The following is a 23666-nucleotide window of genomic DNA, read 5'->3' as shown; positions in this document are numbered from 1 at the left end:
TTTCTGAGTTGATACTGATGGTGATTTAATGAAACTAATCTTTATGAATTAAAAAGGATATTTATTTATCTTACTAACCAAGCTTGAGAGTCTGGTGGCTTCTCAGCCAGATGAGATATTACCTAGGAGCTGCACACTTAGAACAAATTGGGCATGGCTCCTATGATAAATAATATCAGTTTTTGAGTTCCATTGTTCCACTCTGGTTAGAGAGTCATTATCATTTATGGAACCCTACACCCATATGCTTTATTTTGGTCCAGAACATCTTCCATTGCGCTAAATTCTTAGGAAGAACAAAGTATATGCAGAAAGGGTGCCAGCCTAGGGAGGAAGCTGAGTAGGGAACTACCTACAGTATAATTCATTCATGAGATGTTAGAAGGAATCTTTCCTAAAGATTAAGGTCCCACAGATTTAGTTCATACAGGAACTCAACAAATATTTGTTCAAAGAAGGAAAAAAATAAGTAAAGGTATCAGCATAAAATCACCTTACAGAAAAAATTAGAAAAGCCCCACGTAGACATTCCTCTTAATTTACACCTCCCCACCCCCGCTCCTAGCTGGACCTACTTTGACCAATGCTATAGGAGTCAACATTGTCATTAAAGAATGTCATACCAGAACTCAGAGAAGAATGCGTTTGCTCACCTTCCCAGAGATAAAAATAACTGTGAGCCGGGATAGAATTTTCTAAGGCACACGAAATCAGCTTTTTCAATTGTGAAAAAGAAAACATAATTCTCTTCGTTGCATCATATGCACTTGCAGAAATTTTCTCTCACAGAGAAACCCACCACCACTGTGTTTAAGTAACTGATGTCCCCAAATGTATTAGTCACAGAGAACACCTGGGTTGTACAATTCCAGGGGCAACAGTCAGACGCTTCCACGTGAATGGCACCATGGAGTTTGTAACCCAGCACCCACATAATTATTCTGCTCAGTAGCTATTGTTGAATTTGTTGCTTCTCTGAAGCCTCAGTTCATAAGGGCATGGTCTAGTTTTTTCAGAGCTTCATCTCATATTAATTAGTTGGTTTGCAAAAAGTGTTGCTGTAAATTAATGCATTGTTTTTCTTTTCTCCCTGTTTTTCTGGTCTGTGGGACTGGAATTCAGGAAGAAGAGGGATCCCCGAAAGAACCACAATGCCTCGGGTTGGAACAGAAGATGGCAGCAGGTAGAGTCCATTTAGGGCAGCGCCTCCTTTGCTGGGCTGCTATTGTTGACAGCAAGGCTCGCAGAATCCGAAAGCTCTGCAGATTGCAAAGGAAAATCTGTATGTTCCCAGTGATTGGAAACATGACTAGAAATGTCACTTGTGATGTATTCCAGGCACGACATCTGGACAATCTGGTCATGATGCAGAAAATAGCTTCTTTTCTTTTTCTTCTTCTTTCTTTTATTGATTTCAGTTCTTGCTGAACACATACTTGCAATGAAGTAGATGATGATGATGAAGAAATTTCAAATTCAGTAATACTAAAATAAGTAGTGTAGTTTTTTACTGGAGTATTTATAATTACCTTGGAAAATGCTATCTAGATGCATTTGCTGGTTTTTTTATGTTAGTGTATAGTTAAATATGCAGCTTTGCTAAAGCTATTTACCCCATAATAGGACTTCGATTAAGATAATATGGAAAGAAACAAATCATGAGTTTATAACTTAGCTTCTGCCTATGATCGGTAATGATAATGAGATGTAATGGTCATAAAGATAAACATTAGTTGAATGAACCTCATAATAATGAAAGCTAAATCTTAATACTCTCAGCTTCTATTTTCCGATGGCTTTAATTTGGTGTTTTATATGATAAGGGGTTAGAAGAGGGCTCCAGATGTGTTTGCTGCTCAAAGAGGGTCATGTTCTTGTAATTTAATGAAAATCAGGGAGCAGAATTAAGAAAATAAAAATGGTAACAAAAAGAATATGCACAGTGAGGGGGGGAAGTTGGCACCCTGCTCTGATTTACATGGAGGAGAGACAATTAGCAATTAACCAGCTCTAGCATCTCCCTCTACAGCCCTCCCAAGTGTCTACCCTCACCAGTAACAGACATTGCTTTAGTTTCAGGCCTCTTCTGATTCTCTCCCCTTGCAGATCTTTGCATGACTGGCTCCTTCTCTTCAAGTAGCTCTCAGCTGAAATGTACAGTCCCAGATGCTACCTTGTCATTCCTTGAAATCACTCTTCATCCCATTGCCGGTTTTTATTTTTTTTTCCATAACACTTATTAGGATCCCAAATCATCTTTCTGTTGATTGGTTTCTTTACTTATTGTCCTCTCAAGAGATTGTGGCGTAGGAGTTGGGTCTGGAAGGATAGATATGAAATCCATTTGTGAAGAGAGACACATTAGCTGGTGTGTTTGTAAAGTGAAAACCAAATACTGTAAGTTGAATCCAATGTGATATCTATTTGGAGTTCTGCCCATTTTTTGGCTGATGACCTGATCCTTTGGCATCTGTCACCTTATCCTGAGGTCTATAATTTATATTTGCAGGGGCCACCCAGGGGACAATGACGGGTTAATTGGGAGTGTATTGAAATTTTACCAACATCGTTACCTGTCCTTTGAGCTCTAATAATTCAGCATCTATGTACGTTTGAGGTTTTGTTTAATGTGACCTGCTGGTAATAGACAGAACCCTAATGCCTACTCAGAATCAGGTAGCATCCCCCCTTGACTTTATGGGTAATGTAGCTGAGCAGATAGAGTAGCCCATTTGTAACAAGTCCCTTTTAATGTGATACAGCATGGGTTGCTGTCAGCTGGTGCTCCGTTTCAGCAAGACCAGCGCCGGGAAGTTTCATTAGATGGATGAGGCTTACCTTTACCTCCAGCCTGCCCTGCTGGTGCCCTGCACCTGCTCAGTGGGGTTCCTCCTCACCACCTCATCCCCCAGTTTCTCTACCTTCAGAAGGACCTGCAGTCAGGTTCATACACTTCGGTGCACGTTAATTCACATCATTGTGTTGCTTCTTGTTCAACCTGTTGGTATTTTAAGCCACAAATCTACCTGTGGAATGAAAAAAATGTGGTGGCTGTTAAAGGGATTTTAAACACCAGCAAACAATTAAAGAAGAGGGGCATTTCTGGCTACAACCGCAATGCCTGGTTAGACAGTTTCTCAACCTGAGCATTGGATGGCCCTGAGTTATGGGGCCACGCAACGAAGATTCCATCAGACTGTGTGTTCCTTCGGAGCAGGGATTATGTCTGTTTACAAGTGAGGCTAGATCCTTTATCGAAAGGCGCCATTTTAAAGAATTATTATATCCTTCTGATACAACATTCAAGGCAAAAGTAAAGAAGAGGATGGGAAGCTAAACTGGGGTTAAGCTTATCACTCTGCACAGAGGCAAGGAAGAATGAAGTAATGGACCCATGAAAAATGGTGATGAGATGGAGGTATTATGGTGAAGAGGTTTCCATATACTTAGGAGATCCTTTGATGTGGCCATGATGTTCCTCATATAATAGAGAAAAAAAAACAGAGATGCTTTACTGATAGTGACAAGGAGGAGGCTATAATTCCAACTCTACGTCAGCAAGAAGGCACAGTTAGAAGCCTGACAATGTGACCCAATAAGCCAGCTATTGCCAGGTGCTGAGGACAGGGTAAGAACTAGTCTACACGTTCTCACCTGGGTGTATGCCTTGTTTCTAAGCAGCTACTGTATCAGAGTTGTCAGATTTTTGGTCTGCGTGGCTCAGGCCCCCCTCTCTCTCAGGTCCTTCTTTCCCTGGATTATTGCTCTTTCCGTTTTGCTTCTCCATGGAATGTGCTCCTTTCCCAGAGCCGCCTGTGATTGCTCTGACTTTTTATCGTAGGGGAGAAATTATATGATCAGCCTTCATTTAATCTCTTTTTATTCCACTGAAAAGCCCTTGGATCAAGGCAAGAATCACACATACATACAACAGCTTATAAAAGGCATCGATATTGAATAAGATTAAAACTGAACATTACTTTTCTTAGTACAGAGACTCAGGTTTATAGCTGACAGAAAAAAACAACAGATCTTGCTTAGGCTAATCTTATTTGTAGCCAAAGGAATAGACATTACGTAGTACCAGTTTTCTAGAAAGAGGGAGATGAGCAACTTTTCAGAGGTGGCCCATCATATCTTAATTTATTCATTCATTCATTCCCTTGTGGGCAATGAGACCAATCAATGGGACAGCTATGCTTTCTTGAGAGAATATTTTTTAAAAATTAATTGCATCCTTTCTGATGGCTATGTTTCCCCCCCAAAAAAGTAATATGTGTTTAAAAAATGTTGGCTCTATCTTGCCACATCTCTTGCGATGCATTGCTTTAGAAGCAAGCCAAGTACTCTTGAATGCTGAAACAATTTTAAATGTGTTTAAAATCCAGGAAGACTTCGTGGAATCCTTATTATCTTTTAGTTTGCTTTCACCCTGTGCTGTTAGGGCCCCAAGATTGCAACACTTCGTTCATAAGAGGCGAGAAACCGTTTTATGACTGTCAAAGAATTTCATCTGAATGTTCTCCTTTTGCTAAAGGTCACCGAGGGCCGAGTGGGCCCAGCACATTTTCAGAGGTGGCTGTCTGTGTCACCTGCACTTAGTCAAATTTTCATTTCCTGTGGTTTGTAGGTTATTCAAGTGTAAAGTAACGAACCCCAAACGGTTAAAGTTCTTTAACTAAAAATGGATGCGAGGAGGGAAAAATATATGTATTTTTGTAACCCTGCTGGGGAAGTGAGACCAGGGTTCCACTCTGCAGCTTCTTAAGCGACGTGATGTTACTGTGTGTGTGAGGCTGGGCCCCCGAGGAGACTCAGAAGTCAGGCTTTCCGGCTGAGAGCCCTGGGAGGTGACGAAAATGAGACCGAGTCTCTGATAATTCAGACAAAATGTCTGCTTTTACTTTCACGTCATAGTAGAACAGTCCAAATGAGGCTTCTGCCCCAGCCAACTGTATTGCAGTCAAACTCCATTCTGATGGCGCCAAAAAGTTATCTTCCTTACTGATCTTTCTGAGGCTCCAGCCAATGAATAGAAAATTGTTCAGGTAGGGAAGTTAGAAAACAGGAGGGTGGTGCACCTCCTTTATCCTGAATTTCCTTTCTTTCCATTCTCTGAAACTTGGAACAGATCATCTGAGGATTCCTGGGAGGCCTTTTGTTAGAGAAAATGCTACTGGGGGTTGTAGATGACTTTCAGCAAAGTCCTGGTCATTCAACTCCTTTATGGGACTTTGCTACCGTACTTTTATCTTAGTCTAAGGAATCCCGCTATAACTGTGTCTACTTCAAATAATAGTGATTAGATGTTCACTATCACATACATTCTTCTGAAGCAATGGTGGCAGCGACCTGCTTGCTGCTGGAGGCCCAACAAAGGAACCAAGTCCTCTGAGGGTGACACATTCCCTATTCCTAGAACTAAAACACCACTGGACAGGAGGCCACAGGCTCTAACATTATTCGCAGAGAGGAAGATGTTTCTAGAATTTACTTACAGATTCTGCATTATCAGGGTCAGTAGGAAAAAGTCTTTTTTTTTTTGCCTGGATTTTCTTCACCTGTGAAGTCAGTTGGACTTGCCCTAGAATCCGAGGAGATGTTTCTCTGGTGACTGGGATGGGAGGATGGGGCCGGGGGTATTGTTTGCTTCTGGTAGGAGAGGATGGCCAGCCAGGGAAGGCTTCATGTCTGCGGTGATGGGAGACTTCCTGGCCTGCCTATTAAAATATGTCAGTCGGCTCCCAGCTCACTACCTTTCGCATGGAGAAGGTGTCAGATGGAGGAAATCGGGTTTCCAAGTTCTCAGCGCTCTCCTGGGCAAAAGTCTCTTAAGTGATAGTACCACCCACGGCTCTGAAACCACAGCATCCGTCCTCCTCAGCTTCACCCAGAGAGCGCTCTTGGCTTTTTCTCCTCTCCCCATGGGCAGAGAGCTAATCGTTTCCAGATCTTTTATTTAGGAAATTCAACAGACTGCTTATTGTATGTAAATGGGAAAATACAAGTTTAAAGAAAATGAGGGTTTGCTTTAGTCCTCTGTGTTCAAGGTACACCTGATGCATTCTTGATTGATGGGCACCTGTGCCTTGAGGAGAAGCAGAAATGCACCTGCACAGCTGATGGTTGGTTTTGACACTGTGCGCATGTGCGCAGTGAGACACCCCGCCAGCTTTGTCTTGTACTACTCTCCATCCAATCCTATGTCCCCTTAGCACAGTGGACATGCAGGCAGAGAGCTTTCCAGAAGTTCATCCAGGTCATAACGTCAATCAGTTACCAGGAATGAAATCTTCAGTGCGGTAATACTTGGAGCAGAATTGCCTAGTGTGTGTGTGTGTGTGTGTGTGTGTGTGTGTGTGTGTGTGTGTATGTGTGTGTGTGTCACAAGATGTGTTTCTACCCTATTTCACTTTCTTTATTTTGTTGTTTGGTTAAAATCTGTCATTGGGTCTTCGTAAGAACCCCTTAGAGGACAAAGAATTGGGAAGGTGACATTAATATACAAAAGCAGCAATGATTAAAGTAGCACGTGCATTAAATAAATCAAACTGTACAGCGATGATCTTTAAAGGTTTCCATCCTGGGGGAATCTCTCTACCCCCTTCCCACTTCTCACTTCCTTTCCCCGCACATGAATAAGAAGATGGCACTTGTGTTGCATGCAACGTATTTGGATGCCCACCCAGCTCTCTCCTGGGAGTGTACCGTCCCTCCTGTTCTCAGGATATGCAGAGTGGAAAAATCACCATCTAGAAATTCCAGCTGATTGTTGTCACAAAGGCTCTGAGGAGAGAAAACGTGAAGTTTTTACATCTCACAGATTGTTGTTGTCGTTGTTTTTGTTGCTGTTTACCCATGTTTCTCTGCAAACATTTCAGTGAAGTGGCACTTTTGGCCCTGGGGGCCCTGAAGTCAGCTGCTTTATTTCCTTGCTCTCCCTACACTCCAGTTCAACTTGGCTTCATGGCAGCCGTACTTTGCTACACGCTTCAGTGATTCCTGGTGGATCGGCCACTGTTCCCGAATTTGTATACTGAAGGGGGCACAGGGTCAAGCAACATGGTTGAAAAGACAGTAAGGGACTTGTCCTACAGCTGCTTTTGTGCAGCACTTTATGTAATACTGGGAAAATGTGATTGTCCGTATCAAATACCGGGGAGGCGGGATGGATGAAGTTGGGGATGCGCCCTGTCTCCCACCTTCCACTTCAGCGCGCACCTGCCCCACTTCCGGCACCTGCAGGTCTCTGCCTGAGGCTTTCTCTTCCAGAACCTGCTCTAAGACCCCTCAGGAGTAGCCCTCGAGCAATCACTGATGGGACTTGATGAACCGATACCTCTGCTCTCTGGCCCCTTGGGGAGCACAGCTGGGGAGCACGGACCACGCCGGCTCCCAGGGTTGCCCCACGGAGTCAAGCCCCAGTCACCCCCGGAAGTAGCTGGCTGGATAAAGCCCCGTGCCGGCTGCCCCCCTCCCATCTCTGCACCCCGCTCCCCTCCTGGTGTGTCCTCCACCTCCCTCGTAAACCGGGGGAATCCGAACTAAGAGAGGGTCCCTTGACAGTCCCTGCACTGAACTCATCATAACATATTTAAAAGCATCCATGAGCCTGGTTGAAATCTCAAAAAAGAAAACCTTTCAAAAAAAAAATTTTTTTAATACCTAAATGCAAAATAGCTGCTTTGATTACTACCTTATTAACTGGTCAAAATGGTGGCATAGCCAAGCTTCTTAAAATTCTCTTTTTCTTACTGCAGCCCTCCATCCTTCCCTGTCCACTGGGGAATGGTTAAGGATTAGTAAGAAGGAATGAGAATTTTCCATCTTGAAGTTGACTGTCACCAAGCATATTTGCTTAGGTATTGCCATAGTTTGATTCATTTTGAACATGCTTGATTTGAGTCTCAGAGTGGATTTGAATCATTTATTTCTGAGCCCCAAACAGGGGCCCTCACGTTCAGCTTAGTTACTGATTGGATCCATGTGAACAAGTATAATCATCTACCTTGTTTTGAACCTGGTTAAAAACAAACAGCTTAGGAAAGAACACCTCTCGTTCCTTCTCCTTCATCACGGAGAGATGATGGGAGAAGGACACAATCAAACATGAAAGTAAAATGTTAATGAACAACTTTCTCAAACAAATTATAGCCGAGAGCTGATATTCAGTCTACGAGCTACACAGATATTCAGAAACAGTGAGTAATTCCAAACTCCTGCAAGTTGATTTTAACTGCTTATGGCTGATGTTACAAACAGGGCCAACTCAGCTTATAGATGTGTTTTGTTTTGGCCCACAGTCTTTAAAAATATTTTTTCAATCGGTTGTCAATGTTTAAAAAGTGGAAAATTTCATGTAAAAATCTAGGTTCTGATTTCTCTCGAGAAATTTGGCCAGAAACTGGCCAAACCAGGCCTGCATCCTTAAGTGATAAAAAACAATCAGCTGGGGTTGCATCCTCTAGATGTTCCCTCCCCATCCTGCCTGTGGTTTGAGGAGCAGGTAAGATGATGCAGGGGCTGTTGCTATGGAAACAGGAGGGCAAGCTGACGAGCACCTACCTCGGCCAGTGATCTTTACGCAGTTCTCTGAAGTTCCCCGCAGTGATGGTTTCTTCTTTGTAAGAGGCTAACACTGTACTCTTCAGAGACTTCTCATGATTTCAGGAATGGAGGATTACAAACATTTGGCAGCTATGCAGGGTACCACCAGGAGAAGGAACCACGTAACGGATGGGTGCGGCTGAGCCGCTAGAAGTGTGTTCCAGCTCACACCTTGATGACACGTGACGCTGGAGGACTCGGGGTCACCTAAGGGGCCACAGTCTTCTCCTCCGGGTCACCCTTTCGTGGGAACTGAGGAGCCACAATGTTCTCACTGAGAGGGTTGCAGCCAAAGACTTCTGTTTCTGCCTCTGCTCAGCAAGCCTGCTGTAAGATCCCCTTTGTGAGCATTTGCCCATCTGGCTGTGTGCCTGGCACCTTGTACATGGATTTTTGATCAAGCATGACTCCTGTGTGTATGGTAATCATGGAAATTTTCAGCTTTCCTATCCAAGGAGAAGTTGACAAAAGGGACAAATTGCCCTTGGCTTTTTTCAAGCTATAGAAGCAGAACAGATCAAGGACTCAAAAAATTCAGGGTTTCGCAAAGACCCAGTTCTAGTATCCGGCCGTCACTGTGAATGCTGGGGCATCTGTGCATTTGGTCACATAGTTCATCTGTCTGTGTGTTCAGCAAGGGTGTACGGAACCTGCTGCTATGCTGGGTACTGAGATAGGGCCTGAAGTCTTGCCTTCTTGCTTTTTTGTTCACCTGGAACCAGTTACTACCCTCAACCTTAATAGCCATGTTTCCAGAAGTTCATGCTTTGCCATTTTTTTCTGTGCCTGGACTCTTCTCATAGCTGCCCTGCTCTAAGGGGTTCACAGTATGTAGTTCCTTCCGACAATTTGAAAAGGCTTCAGGAAAATGCATAATTGTATCACTTCCTTCAGGTGACTACAACTTTCTCTGTTCTTTACCTCTTACAACCGACTGATTTTATCCTTAGTTAATCTGGTCCAGCTGCCATGTTTGATTTTCGCATATTCATGATCACATCATCTGAATTGTTCTTTTCTAACAATTGAATATAAAACATCTGGTAACCATGCCGACCTGGTACTTAACAATAACACCAGCTAACATTTATTACGTACTTGCAATTCATTAGGGACCTTGCTAAGTGCTTTACATGGATTTCTTATTTGATCCTCTTAACAGCGCTATGGAATTGGTACTATATTATTCCCACTATGCAGATAAGGGAACTCAAGTTTAAAGAGTTCATTTATCCCAACACAAGTCTGGTTGAGTCCAAAGTCCTACCCTCTTAGCCATTTCAGCAACTCTGCAAATACCAAATCTCTTCTGGACAGAGTTAAGAATTTCTGAGCAGTACCATATGAGAGGGTTGATTTTATATCCTTCTGATTTGAGCAAGTTTATCAGCAGGGATCTTAGCTCGGGTGCCCTTTAGAAAGGTTAACCTTCCCGGTTTCTTGTAAGGAGGGAGAGCGGGGTAGGACGAGTTCTTGGAATTTGCCCTGGGCATATAAAGTCATGCTTTGATGGAGATGAAGTAAAGAAATGAGAGTCTTTACTTTTTTTTTTTTAAGTTTGGTGAAGTTGAGAATCTATGTTCTATTTTTTTAATTAATTAATTAATTTTATTTATTTATTTTTGGCTGCGTTAGGTCTTCATTGCTGCATGCGGGCTTTCTCTAGTTGGGGCGAGCGGGGGCTCCTCTTCGTTGTGGTGCGCAGGCTTCTCATTGCGGTGGCTTCTCTTGTTGCGGAGCACAGGCTCTAGGCGCGTGGGCTTCAGTAGTTGTGGCACGTGGGCTTCAGTAGTTGTGGCGTGTGGGCTTCAGTAGTTGTGGCTCACGGGCTCTAGAGCGCAGGCTCAGTAGTTGTGGCGCACGAGATTAGTTGCTCCGCGGCATGTGGGATCTTCCCGGACCAGGGCTCGAACCCGTGTCCCCTGCACTGGCAGGTGGATTCTTATCCACTGCGCCACCAGGGAAGTCCCGAGTATCTGTGTTTTAAATCTACTTCACTCTATCGGGACATTATATTTAAATCTGGTAGAATCAAAACTAATAATAAACTTCCCTAAAACTTGGTTCTTGTATCCAATTGTATGATTTCTGTTTATGGTGTCACTGTCCACCTTGGTTTCAAGCTTCAAGGCCATGTTTGACTCCTTCTTTCTACATAACCTCTGTAACATTCTTGTTGAGTTCCTTTGCCACGTTTCTCATATCTATTCCAACTTTTTCAGTCTTGCTGTTACACTCCATTTTGGGTCATTATTCCCTCATGTCCAAACTATTTTAATAGTTTCCTAACAGGTCTTTGTGCATCCAGATTTCACCTGCTGTTATACATCCTACACACCACTGACAGAGTATCTATTCATCTATGAAAATCACACCTAGGCTTGAAGGTCCAAGTTCAATTATATAGTCTTGATGGAATAATGGAGGACATACCGAGAAGTAATCTCACCAAGACCTCCCTTATGGCCCATGATTTACAATCATGTGTGGACATGTCTTACCCCTGCCAGTTGTTTATACAATACTTATATTCACCTTATGCACAATTGCTCAATCCTATGGTAAGAGTGTATTTTGTTTCATGAATAAAACGACGAACTGTCTTCCAAGCTGTACCATTTTGTATTCCCACCAGCAATGAATGAAATTGCATGTTGGTCCACATCCTTGCCAGAATTTAGTGTTGTCAGTGTTTTGGATTTTGGCCACTCTAGTAGGTGTGTAGAGGTATCTTGTTGGTTTTTGACTGGGTTGTTTTTATTTTTCAAATAACATTTAAATTTTCACTATGTGTATATATTATTAAATTATTAAAAATTTAGTCATGTAGTAAAATGGGAAAAAGCTAATGATTTAATGTGAAGTGAAAAACGGAGGATATAAAATTATTTACCATAATTACAACTACAAAACACAAAAACCGATGCATAGCTTACAGAGCTTTACAAAATGGAGGGAAAGGAAACAGAATGCTCACAGTAGTTGTTTACCTTTATAGTCCTAGCTTCTAACACCATAAGTATGCAATAAAAATTTTCATGGTTCTTAAATACATATTGGAATTAGGGATGAATTAATCTATTTTCCAAATTTGCCATAATGAGATGCTACAAGTTTTGTAATGAAAAAAAGTAACTGTATACAAATAAGACTGATTTCACAACCCCCAAAACAATAACATAAGGGAAGGGGCTTTAATGTTGTTCACAAAAAGATTTCAAGTGTAGCATCTACTACCACGGGGCTTCCGGAAATCTCCCTCAAGAGAGCACACCCTTCCTTCTTCCTGTTTGGAACAGTGATGGGTAATCATGGTGGCCATCTTGGACCACGTGGCAACTTTGAGGATGAAGCCACATGTTAAGGATAGTGGGGATAAAACACAGGAGAGGCCTTGGTCTCTGGGGCTCAATACCAACTCTGGACCCTTCTTTTATGTGTAAGAAACAGAAAATAAAACCTTCTATCTCATATACACCACTGTTATTTTTGTTACTGTCCTTTGTAGCCAAACCTAATTGTCACTCGTGTTACTCTTACAAGACCAGGAAGCTTCTTGAGGGGAGGATGGTATCTGTGCATCTTTGTCTCCGTCCTAGCACTCGGCACAGTGTGTGTAGAACCAAATCCTCAGAAACTCTTTGTGAAATGAAGGAATAGAATTCAAGGAACTTGGAGAACTGAGTGCAAAGCGCTGTGTGGGAGAATGCGGGCATCTGAAAATGAGTGAAACGTGCTCTCTGCTCTCAAGGAACTGATAGTAAAATCGTGCGTGCACGTGTGTGTGTGTGTGTGTGTGTGTGTGTGTGTGTGGTCACTGTTTGCATCTGACACATCAGGGTAGATAAATGTGGGAAGGGGGTCAGCCCTCTGTCTCTTTGAATAAAAACAAGATGTCCATTCACTTCTTGTTCTCTCCTGGCACCCTTGGCTCTTCAGCGCCTGCTGGAAAAGCCAGGCCTTGCCTGGTGTTACTGTGACGTCTGAGCTTGGAGAGCTGTTTCCTTTCCTTCGAAGCCTGAGAAGGATTATTCTAGTGATATGTGAATAGCTGTGTGTGAGCGCACAGGAAGTGGTTCCCTAGCAACAGGAACCCCCGACTGCCTCTCGGCCGCAGCGCTTTCCCTGCCTTTTGTTTTCTCTCCTCCGTCTCGCCTGTCAGCAAAAGGCCAGAGTGACTGCACCTGCCCTGAATTAGGGGGGCCGTTCAACCCCAGCCGTTCGTTTTCTAAGTCAAAGGGCCCTGTTCCTCTTTTGGTGGAGCTTCCTCATGAGGTCTGGGGCTTGTTTTGCTCCTGGTCAGACCATAATTACCTCAGATCTCACTTCCTCTTTTGTCTTTCAGATGTTGACCAGAAATGGAAAATTCTGAGGTGCCCGAGGAAAAATTTGAGTTTTTATGAAAAAAAAAATACTAGTTTTTGCACATTATTTCAAATGGCCTAAATTTCTTAAGGAAAAATTTAGTAGACATTTTTTCCCCTGAAGAGTTCATTCTCATCCCATTCTTAACTTTGTTTTTCCACAGAAGCCAAATTCTTCATTCCGTATATAGGTCAGCATGTCAATAGCAGGTTGAATGCACAAGATGGCTGGGGAAATAATAAAGTATCTTCTTACAACACTGCCTCAGTCTAGCAAAATGCTAAGTTCTGGAAAGAGTCATCCTTACTGGGGGCATTGATCCTCTTCCTGTTGGGGCCCCAGAGCCCTATTTTAGAAAGTGTAAATCTGTACAGACCGTAGCACATAGCCGGAGCATGGCTTCAGAATTCGCTGACTGGAAATGCCTTGCTTCATCTTTGAATAGTAACCTGTGTGAGAACAGCAATCTTAGAGAAGATGGTCATACATCTTTACCTACCAATTGGCTGGTATCAATTGGTTACATTGACTATCTGGCTCAAACTGCTGGCAACAGGCAGCTAATTATAATTAAGCCTAACAGCCCCTAGAATTCTTGTCATCTATAGCTTTTAAAATATTTTCATTCACTTATTCGTTTAACCAACAGATATTTCTAATTGAGGGTCTCCTATATGTGTCTACAGACCGTGGTGTGTCTTGTGGGAAAAACATGTCTGTAACCTTGGGGGGTGTTGTGGATTTGACAGAGGAAGTAAGACACGTACCCAAGTAACTATCAAGCAAGATCACAGCCTAAACAGAGATAAAACCATACAATTATAGACGTTCTCTGACTCTTTCCATGAGAGAGCAGTGGTGGAGACAGGGCGAACCCACCTTTCTGGGTGATCAAGTAGAATGATTATGAGTGAAGAGAGCTGAGAAGTTGCATCTGTTCTGTAGACAAACAGAGGACTTAGTCTCCAAGACGATTCATCTAGCTCTTTTGATTAAACTTACGTTTATTAAAACAACAAAATGAAACAGCAAAACCCCACGGTGTTATGATATTCTGTTTCCATCCAAATGGTCTATTTTTAATAAGTGTTAAGAGCCTGACATATATCCTCCAGAGTGGCATAAAACAGAAACCAGGAAGAGAATTTATCTGGGATCTGGGAAAAGTAAAACATAAACCCTAGCTTAGGGGAAATTTGAAAGGCCACTGTTGATCTTATTTTCCTCCCAGGCAGTATTTTCCACTAATAAATGAGAGAGAAAGAAAAATGCATCTCAGTAGCCAAACCCTCTGGGAGCCAGGCTTTCTCGTTAATAGCCGTATCCCCTAGGAGCTGAGTCTATCCAGGGTAGACCGTGTGCATGGTCACGGCCATGGTCATGGTTAACCAGGAAAACCGAGTTATAAATCACTGGAGATGTGGGAAAGGAAACACCACCCAAAGGCAGACAGCCACAGTGTGTTCTTTCTTGGGCTGGCTGAGAATAAAGGGGAGCAGACATCCAAAAGCCATTCTTAATAGAGCCAGGTGACAAGCCATTGGGGTCATTTCTGACTTTTAAAGAAAGAGCCACTGCCTTCTGTGGAACTGACACTTATTAAAGACGTATAAAGCGGAGAAGGCGAGACAGACCATAAGGGAGCCTTCCGTAGCCAAAAAAGTGCTTTGCACCCTAGGGCAGAAAGGACAAAAAGCTCCCAGTCGTGGAAAGTACAGAATTCCCCAAGGACGTGTCCTGAGTCCCAAGGCTGGGGCTCTGCTGTAACTAAGTGATTCCTAAGGCAGAGTTCTCTCTCCCTACCACACTCGGGATCTTCAATTTTGAACCTAATTGCTTATAAGAAGATCTTGGCTGATTATTATTTTTAGGATGTTGTAAACAGATTCCCCATGACTTTTTTTTTAAAATTAATTAATTAATTAATTAATTAATTTCTGGCTGTGTTGGGTCTTCGTTTCTGTGCGAGGGCTGTCTCTAGTTGCGGCGAGCGGGGCCCACTCTTCATCGCGGTGCGCGGGCCTCTCACTGTCGCGGCCTCTCTTGTTGCGGAGCACAGGCTCCAGACGCGCAGGCTCAGTAGTTGTGGCTCACGGGCCCAGTTGCTCCGCGGCATGTGGGATCTTCCCAGACCAGGGCTCGAACCCGTGTCCCCTATATTGGCAGGCAGATTCTCAACCACTGTGCCACCAGGGAAGCCCCCCCGATGACTTTTGATGAGTAAGCACCAGGCTGTATTAGTCAGGATTCTCCAGAGAAACAGAATCAATAGGATGTGTATATACATTTAAGATTCTTTTAATCTTAAAATTTTTATTTATTTATTATTTTTTAAAAGTTGAAGTATAGTTGATTTACAATGCTTCAGGGGTACAGCAGGGTGATTCAGTTATACATATATATATTTTCATATAAAATATATGAAAATAATTTTTAGATACATACGGGGAGGAGAGACACAGAGAGAGGGGTTTATGATAAGGAACTGGCTTGTGTAACTTTGGAGGTGGTCAAGACCCAGGATCTGAAGATCTGCAGGTATGGGAGAGGCCAGTCCAAAGGCCAGCAGCCTCGAGACCCAGGAAGAGCTGATGTTTCAGTTTGAGTTGAAAGGCAGGAAAAATTCTCTCTTACTCTGGGGAAGACCAGTCTTTTTGTTCTGTTTATGGCTTCAGCTGATTAGACAAGGCCCACCACATTCAAGAGGGCAATCTGCTTTACTCATCCTACTGATTTAAATGTGAATCTCATCTAAAAACCCTCACAGAGACACCCAGAATAGAGTTTGGCCAAATATCTGGGCAACCCATGGCTCAGTCAAGTTGATATATAATTAATCTCTGACAGGCTTTGCCTCCTATGCCCATTCAAACAAAGTGAGGAAATTAATATTTATTGAGCTCCTACTAGACCAGACACTCTATGTTTATCTCTTTTTATAAATAAGGGGTAGGGGACTTCCCTGGCAGTCCAGTGGTTAAGCCTTCGCCTTCCAATGCAGGGGGTGTGGGTTTGATCTCTGGTCAGGGAGCTAAGATCCCACATGCCTTGTGGCCAAAAACCCAAAATATAAAACAATAATAAGCAATAATGTGACAAATTCAATAAAGACTTAAAAAAAAAAATAAAATAAATAAATAAATAAGGGGTAATTTATTGCCCACTTTATGTAGCTGGGCATGAAGATGACAAGACAGAGGATGTATATAAGAAAGATCTCTCCTGTCTGTCAAATAAGAAGCAACATTTCTTCAAAACACAAACTTATAGTTCAAAAAACAAACTTAAAGAAAAGAGATCAGATTTGTGGTTACCTGAGGCGAGGGGTAGGGGCAGGGGGAAGTGAATAAAGATGGTGAAAAAGTACAAACTTCCAGTTGTAAGATACTTAAGTACTAGGACTGTTGTGTACACTGTGATTAATATAATGAACACTGCTATACATTATATATGAAAGCTGTCATGAGAGTAAACCCTTAGCATTCTCATCACAAGGAAAATATTTTTTCTTTTCTTTTCTGTCTATATGGGATGATGCATGGTCACTAAACTTCTTGGGATCATCATATCATGATGTATGTCAGTCAAATCATTATGCTGTACCCCTTAAAGATGTACAGTGCTAGGGCTTCCTTGGTGGCACAGTGGTTAAGAATCTGCCTGCCAATGCAGGGGACATGGGTTCGAGCCCTGGTCCGGGAAGATCCCACATGCCGCAGAGCAACTAAGCCCATGCACCACAACTACTGAGCCTGTGCTCTAGAGCCCACAAGCCATAACTACTGAAGCCCGTGTGCCTAGAGCCTGTGCTCCACAACAATAGAAACGACTGCAATGAGAAGCCCATGCACCGCAACCAAGAGTAGCCCCTGCTCGCCACAACTAGAGAAAGCCCACGCTCAGCAACGAAGACCCAGCACAACCAGAAAAAAAAAAAAAAAAAATGATGTACAGTGCTAGATGTCAATTACGTCTCAATAAAACTGGGAAGAAGGAGGAGAAAGAGGAGGAGAAATTTTCTGCATTTTGTAGTAAATACAACATACCAAAGCCTACATATGTTCAACATTCTTCATAATACTTTCACAATCATTTATTGAATTTGTCATTAAAATTCCTTGCAATAAAGTGGGAGAGATATAATTTTCACTTTTCAGGTAAAGAAACTGAGTCACAGAGAAAATAAGCAACTTGCTTACGGTCACATGGAAAATTGGAAGCAAAACTAAGATGCAATGCTCACATTTTCTGACTTCCAATGTAGAGGAAAACCTCCACCATACTTGCAATATTTATGTCTGCTAATGCATATGGTGCTGATGGGCCTTCACAGTGGCAGGTGTCATAAGTGGGAAAGATCGTGAGCTTCCAAGTCAGACAAGCTGGATGTGGATCCCATGTCAACCTTGGGTTGTTTCACTTCGGGAAAATTCCTTGGCTGTAAAATAGGAGAACGACACTGACCTCATCACCTAGGTGTGAGGGTAACACGACGTAATATATATGGAATGCACAAGGCCAGGTACACGGTACAGGATTAAGTAGAGAATTAAATAAGAAGAGTGTCTAGACCATAGTAAGCATCCGATAAGTGTTAGCCCTCATCGTGACTACCGTTGTGCTGTTGTTGCTGGCTCCCAATGTATACTGGCCTCTCCCTTCCCAGCTCTGCCACCTTACGACACTAACAAGATTAGGTAGATAAAGAGAGAGAATAAGGCAGAGGGAGATGGAATATCCTTCCTTCTTATGCTTGATCTGTCTTCCTCATTACTGGCACCATTAGGTCATTTCTAAATAAGTCATATGACAACAGCTTTAAAAAATCTTAGACTGGACTGCTGTTTTCTTGTGTCTTTACCCAAAGTGACTTTGTTTAAATTTTCCCTTGGAATTATTTGCTGGCTGCCTGCAATGGCTGCTGAGGTCCTATACCTGAGGGTCAGTCCTCTGAAACTGGCCTAACTTGGCTTTGCATCTCTCTGTCTAACCCAGGTACAGTGCACAATACAGCAACTTGTATTTGTCCAAACCAGTTTTGGCTGAAATTATTCAGAAGTCTTACGTGTCAAAGGATCCCAACTCTCCAAATGCATTTTATCTATTTACCTTTCAAAATTGGAAGTTATTATACAGCTTAGTAATTTGAGCCATTAGGAATGGAAAGTACCAACTTGGTTATTCATCCATCTGAGAAGAAATAATTGGATCATAACTCCTTTAAGCTCCAAGTTTTCTATTAAAAAAAAAAGAAAGAGAGAGAGAAAATGGGAAAATTATGGATCTGGGCATTTCCCTTGGAGGAAAAGGATGTACCAATAGATTTTGGAGTATTTTGTCTCCTCTGGCCTCCAGCCTGGGAATCACTCACTAGCTGTGTGGCTTTGGGCAGTTTGACTACTTTGCTGATCTGAGCCTCAGTCTGCTTGTCATTAAATTAAGGGATTGGGATGCATCACCTATAAGATATCTTCCAGCTCGAAAATTCCATCATGCTAGCTAGGATTTATGCAAGGTGCTATCCTAGGAAATCCAACAAGCAAAAAGAAAACTCATTGGTTTTATTTCACTTGGAGGTCATCACCTCTTTATTATCTAGTATCTGCCACCCAGTCATGTCATACTGGGCTCCTATGAGAGCTCTACTGGTTCAAATTTGGTCAGATCTCTGCTTTATTTCCAGGAGAACTTAAAGCAGATGAGAATTTCCCTTAAGAGACGTGGATCCAAAGAGGGTTCACCTAGGATGTGGTAATGTGAGCAGTGAAGGCAAATAAAAAAGGGCAATCAAGTACCTCCTATAATTCTGGAGAAATCATTCACTCTTTTGACCAACACTTACTGAGAGGCAGTATGGTATTGAGACAGGCTGGGACCTGGGACCCTTTGCTGCAATGCTTGCACCTGGACAAACATCTCCTTAAGCAACAAAATGCAAAGAAACTATAAGGGACTAAAAATAACTGCATGTATGTACAGTTGGGGCAAATTACGGACAAAAGATACAAAAAGACAAAAACAACCCAACTGCCACTTCTGAAGAGCCAGGAGCAAAAGGTACTTACTGTGCATGACCCCTGCACACAACACCACCAAAGGGGTGGGCAAAACACCTAAGCCAGCCCTCCAGCCCGATCCCTGGACACACCCCTTACCCTCACCCCATATAAGGAACCAACTCCCCTGAGCCTCTATTAACTACCATTCTACTTTTTTTTTCAAGAAACTACAATTATTTTTATTGAAAAATGTGAAAGTGAAATATTATATTTATTGCATTTTTTAACATCTTTATCGGAGTATAATTGCTTTACATTGTTGTGTTAGTTGCTGCTGTACAACAAAGTGAATCAGCTATATGTGCACATATATCCCCATATCCCCTCCCTCTTGCATCTCCCTCCCACCCTCCCTATCCCACCCTTCTATGTGGTCACAAAGCACCGAGCTGATCTCCCTGTGCTATGCAGGTGCTTCCCACTAGCTATCGATTTTACGTTTGGTAGTGTATATATGTCAATGCTACTCTCTCACTTTGTCCCAGCTTACCCTTCCCCTCCATGTGTCCTCAAGTCCATTCCCATTCTACTTTTTATCTCTATAAAATTTTTTATTGAAGTATAGTTGATTTACAATGTGTTAGTTTGAGGTGTACAGCACAGTGATTCAGTTATATATACATTCTTTTTCAGATTCTTTTCCCTTATAGGTTATTACAGAATATTGAGTAGAGTTTCCTGTGCTATACAGTAGGTCCTTGTTGATCATCTATTTTGTATATAGTGGTGTATATATGTTAATCCCAAACTCCTTATTTATCCCTACCCTCCCTTTCCCCTTTGATAACCATAAGTTATTTGACTACCCTAGTCACCTCATATAAATGGAATCATACAATATTTGTCCTTTTGTGTCTGGCTTATTTCACTTAGCATACGGTCCTCAAAGTTGATCTACATTGTAGCATGTGTCAGAGTTTCATTCCTTTTAAAGGCTGAATAATATCTTATTGTATGTATCTACTACATTTTGTTTATCCATTCATCTGTCAATGGACACTTGGGTTGTTTCCAACTTTTGACTACTGTGAATAATCCTGCTATGAACATGGGTGTACAAATATCTGTCAGGTCCCTGCTTTCATCTCCAGAAGTGGAATTGCTGGATCACACATTAAATCTACATCTAATTTTTAGGAACCACTCATTTTCTGTTTTTAAAATTTTCTTGTTGTGCTGTGAGGCATGTGGGATCTTAATCCCTGACCAGGGATCGAACTCACGTCCCCTGCAGTGGAAGCACGGAGCCTTAACCACTGGACCACCAGGGAAGTCCCTGGGAACCACTAATTTTCCACAGCAGCTGCACCATTTTACATTCTCAGTTAGCAGTGTACAGGGTTTCCATTTTCTCTACATCCTCACCAACACTTGTTCTTTTCCATTTTCCTGATAATAGCCATCCTAATGGGTGTAAAGCAGAAACTCATGTTTTGAGTAAAACAGTACTTTGCTGTGTAGGGCTGTCTTGTCCATCGTAGGAGGTAATATCCCTGTTACTTCAACTCACCCACTGGAGGACCACTGGTGGAGAATACTGATTTTTTTGTTTTTATAAATTATGAGCAACAACTAAACTTTCTGTTGAGTTCTTTTAGCCTCAGCGGGGCTGCTTGAAGTCTAGCTGTGCAGGGAGAGTTTAAAGGTCAGCCCAGAGATGTGCACAAAGTTTATGCCAAAAATTTGAGGCTCCCCTCTCTCCTGTTCTCCTTTGCCAGATTTCTCCCCCTCATTTTCTAGCTGACGTGGTTTCCCTGCCTCTGTCCTAGGGTTCTTTAGCCCAGAAAGACTGCCGCTTTCTATTCAAGGTTTTGCCACTCTTCCCTCCCCACCCCAAAGGAACCATCTGACTTTAGGCTAAAGGCTATACAAGTACGAAACTCAGCTGGTGCCACTTCTGTCCCAAATGTGGACACCCTTCTCCAGGTTTGACCTGCTTTTTGGTCACTCACCAAGCCTTCAGTAGTTGTTTTAGGATTTTATTTGAAGTTGACAGTTGTTTTCTGTGGAAGAGTTGATTCCACCATTACCGGAAGCAGAACCTTATCCCCTTTTTCAGGATCCACTCTCATCCTCTCCAAAAGCTGGTGCTGCCGTGTGAATAAACCCAGGCTTGTCTGCCTATTTTCCAAATTTTGGACACTGAGCATATCTTTTGAAATCTTAAGAGCTAGTTTATATGATTTTTTAAAAATCGATAATAATGTCTTAAAATTATAACTCAATTATAGAAGAAAAATCACAGCTCCCTTCACAGTGTTAAGGGGAAACTCTACAATGGCTTCACATTCCTTTGCTTCCAGGCACGTGAGTTGAGGTTTAGCCATCACAACTCATTTAATCTCTTCCCTAAATTGTATTTACGCTCCACAAAGTGGCGCTACGATTAACCGTAAATGTTCTAAATTTCTCGCTATGTGGGACATAGGAGAAATACGAGGTTAATCCTGAGAAACAAATGTCTATTGGATCAATATTTTCTCTGGCTGCCTTGTGATGAAAAGTTGTCAGGTTTCAGATTGGAAAATTATAATTTTGAGATCTGGGGGTTAATAAGAGATTTGTCTGCCTTTCTCCACGTATTCATTTGCTTAACAAATATGTGTTAGATCCCCATCGCCTGTTAATTAATTTGTTTAATGAAAACTAATTTAATCATTTGTGGATTAGTGATTAGCTAGTGTGGTCATACATTTTTAAATTAAAAAAAATTTTTAATACAGCAGGTTCTTATTAGTTATCCATTTTATACATATTAGTGTATACATGTCAATCCCAATCTCCCAATTCATCACACCACCACTCCCCCCCGCCACTTTCCCCCCTTGGTGTCTGTACGTTTGTTCTCTACATCTGTGTCTCTATTTCTGCCCTGCAAACCGGTTCATCTGTACCATTTTTCTAGATTCCACATATATGCGTTAATATACGATATTTGTTTTTCTCTTTCTGACTTACTTCACTCTGTATGACAATCTCTAGGTCCATCCATGTCTCTACAAATGACCCAGTTTTGTTCCTTTTTATGGCTGAGTAATATCCCATTGTATATATGTACCACATCTTCTTTACCCATTTGTCTGTTGATGGGCATTTAGGTTGCTTCCATGACCTGGCTATTGTAAATAGTGCTGCAGTGAACATTGGGGTGCATGTGTCTTTTTGAATTATGGTTTTCTCTGGGTATATGCGCAGGAGTGGGATTGCTGGGTCATATGGTAATTCTAATTTTAGTTTTCTAAGGAACTTCCATACTGTTCTCCATAGTGGCTGTAATTAGTTTTTTCAATGAAAACTAATTTAATCGTTTGTGGATTAGTGATTAGCTAGTGTGGTCATACTTTTATTCATCAATAAATTTATTTCATGAATTTAATTTAGTTAGTTTATGAATGAATCAATGCAATAATTTAATTCAGCAATAAATTCCTAATCCTTATTCCAAGGCACTGCAAGATCCTGAAATGCCTTCTGAAGTATCAAGTTGATTAATTTTGTTCAGGATAGTTTTAGCATCAATTATACCTTCTTGCATTATTATTGGAAAACCAGGAGTCCATGCTTAGTACATGTATCAATTTTCTCAAGGGTTATGTAAAGGTTCCCTTTTCTGTTCATCAGTTTCACAATCAAAGACCTATGTAAATTTCCCATGATGTCTTGAAAGGGGGCTTCATTCAATGAGGTGCTTTTGACTAGCTCTATGATTTCAAATTGGTTGATTATTCTGGCATACGACCCTCCAGCTCATCTTGGAACCCCTCCCCGCTCTGGCACTTCTTGCCATGTACCTCCTGGTCTCTGTCCTAAGCTGGTCAGCCTCTCAATCCCTGGGGAATGTCCCAAGTCTCTCCTTCTTTATGTCATACCCCACCTATCTTCCATCCCCCACCTTTCTTCATCCCCATCCTTTCCCTAAGAAAAAAGTTACTTTTGGATTTCCTTTACGTAATAATTTTTATATGCAAATTTTTGAATTCTATTGGAGGGGATTCTGATGGTGAAGAATCTGTACTTTTCTTCATGGACATACAACCCACATAGTCCTACAGCGACCTGAACTTAGAAGAGCCTTGCACTTGGCTTAATGCTGTGCTGTCACCATCTCAAAATACTTAAATCATTTTTTTTAACAAGGTGCATTTTAAACATTTTATTTTGTGCTGGCCCCCATAAGCTACGTAGCCAGTCCTGCGTTAGGGAGAAGTGCTCAGTGGGTCAGGAGTTTGCAGTTCACTGGGTAGGAAAAGGAGCAACCAGGGCTATTTATGACATCACTGGCAGGGACGCGACCAGGAAGTTAGAAAAGGAGGATACATAGGATCACCTTTCAGCAGTGCTCTCTTTTACCCTGGGAATCTCCTTAAATCGCAGGGCCAGGGTTGGAGGACATGGTGGTCGTCCTCTTGTAGATCAATTAAGGAACTGTTCAAATGATCATAGTCAATTCTGATCTACTCTTGAGGAATCCCTGCCAAATTCTACAAAAGGAATCTATCTCTAAAAACAGATTGATTTTAAAAGGGCTGCCATGGAATTTACACACTGGCTCATCTCTTTCATGGAATAGGTAAACGAATATAAAAGATAGACAAGTTTATCCCAGCAAAGCCAGGAGCAAAATCTTGTCCTGTA

At 42.0% G+C, this 23666-nt stretch overlaps 1 long non-coding RNA gene across 4 annotated transcripts; it reads right to left on the bottom strand.

Moving 5' to 3' along the window:
- LOC309625712 lies at nt 1–19369 on the bottom strand. 4 transcript variants are annotated; one of them, XR_014242689.1, is made up of 3 exons: nt 8566–19369; nt 2839–6786; nt 1–2319 (listed from the first exon to the last, which is right to left on the bottom strand). It is a non-coding gene; the product is annotated as an uncharacterized lncRNA (long non-coding RNA). The 4 variants fall into 4 exon arrangements; XR_014242690.1 differs by having other exon boundaries at nt 1–3026; nt 3655–6786; XR_014242691.1 differs by having other exon boundaries at nt 1–3828; nt 6686–6786.
- Between the last annotated feature and the right edge of the window lie 4297 nt (nt 19370–23666).

Source organism: Balaenoptera borealis (genome assembly GCF_965194805.1).
Source record: "Balaenoptera borealis genome assembly, chromosome: 3".
Taxonomy (NCBI): domain Eukaryota; kingdom Metazoa; phylum Chordata; class Mammalia; order Artiodactyla; family Balaenopteridae; genus Balaenoptera; species Balaenoptera borealis.
The sequence above is the reverse complement of the archived record's forward strand: the minus strand, read 5'-3'. Positions and strand labels throughout refer to the sequence as shown.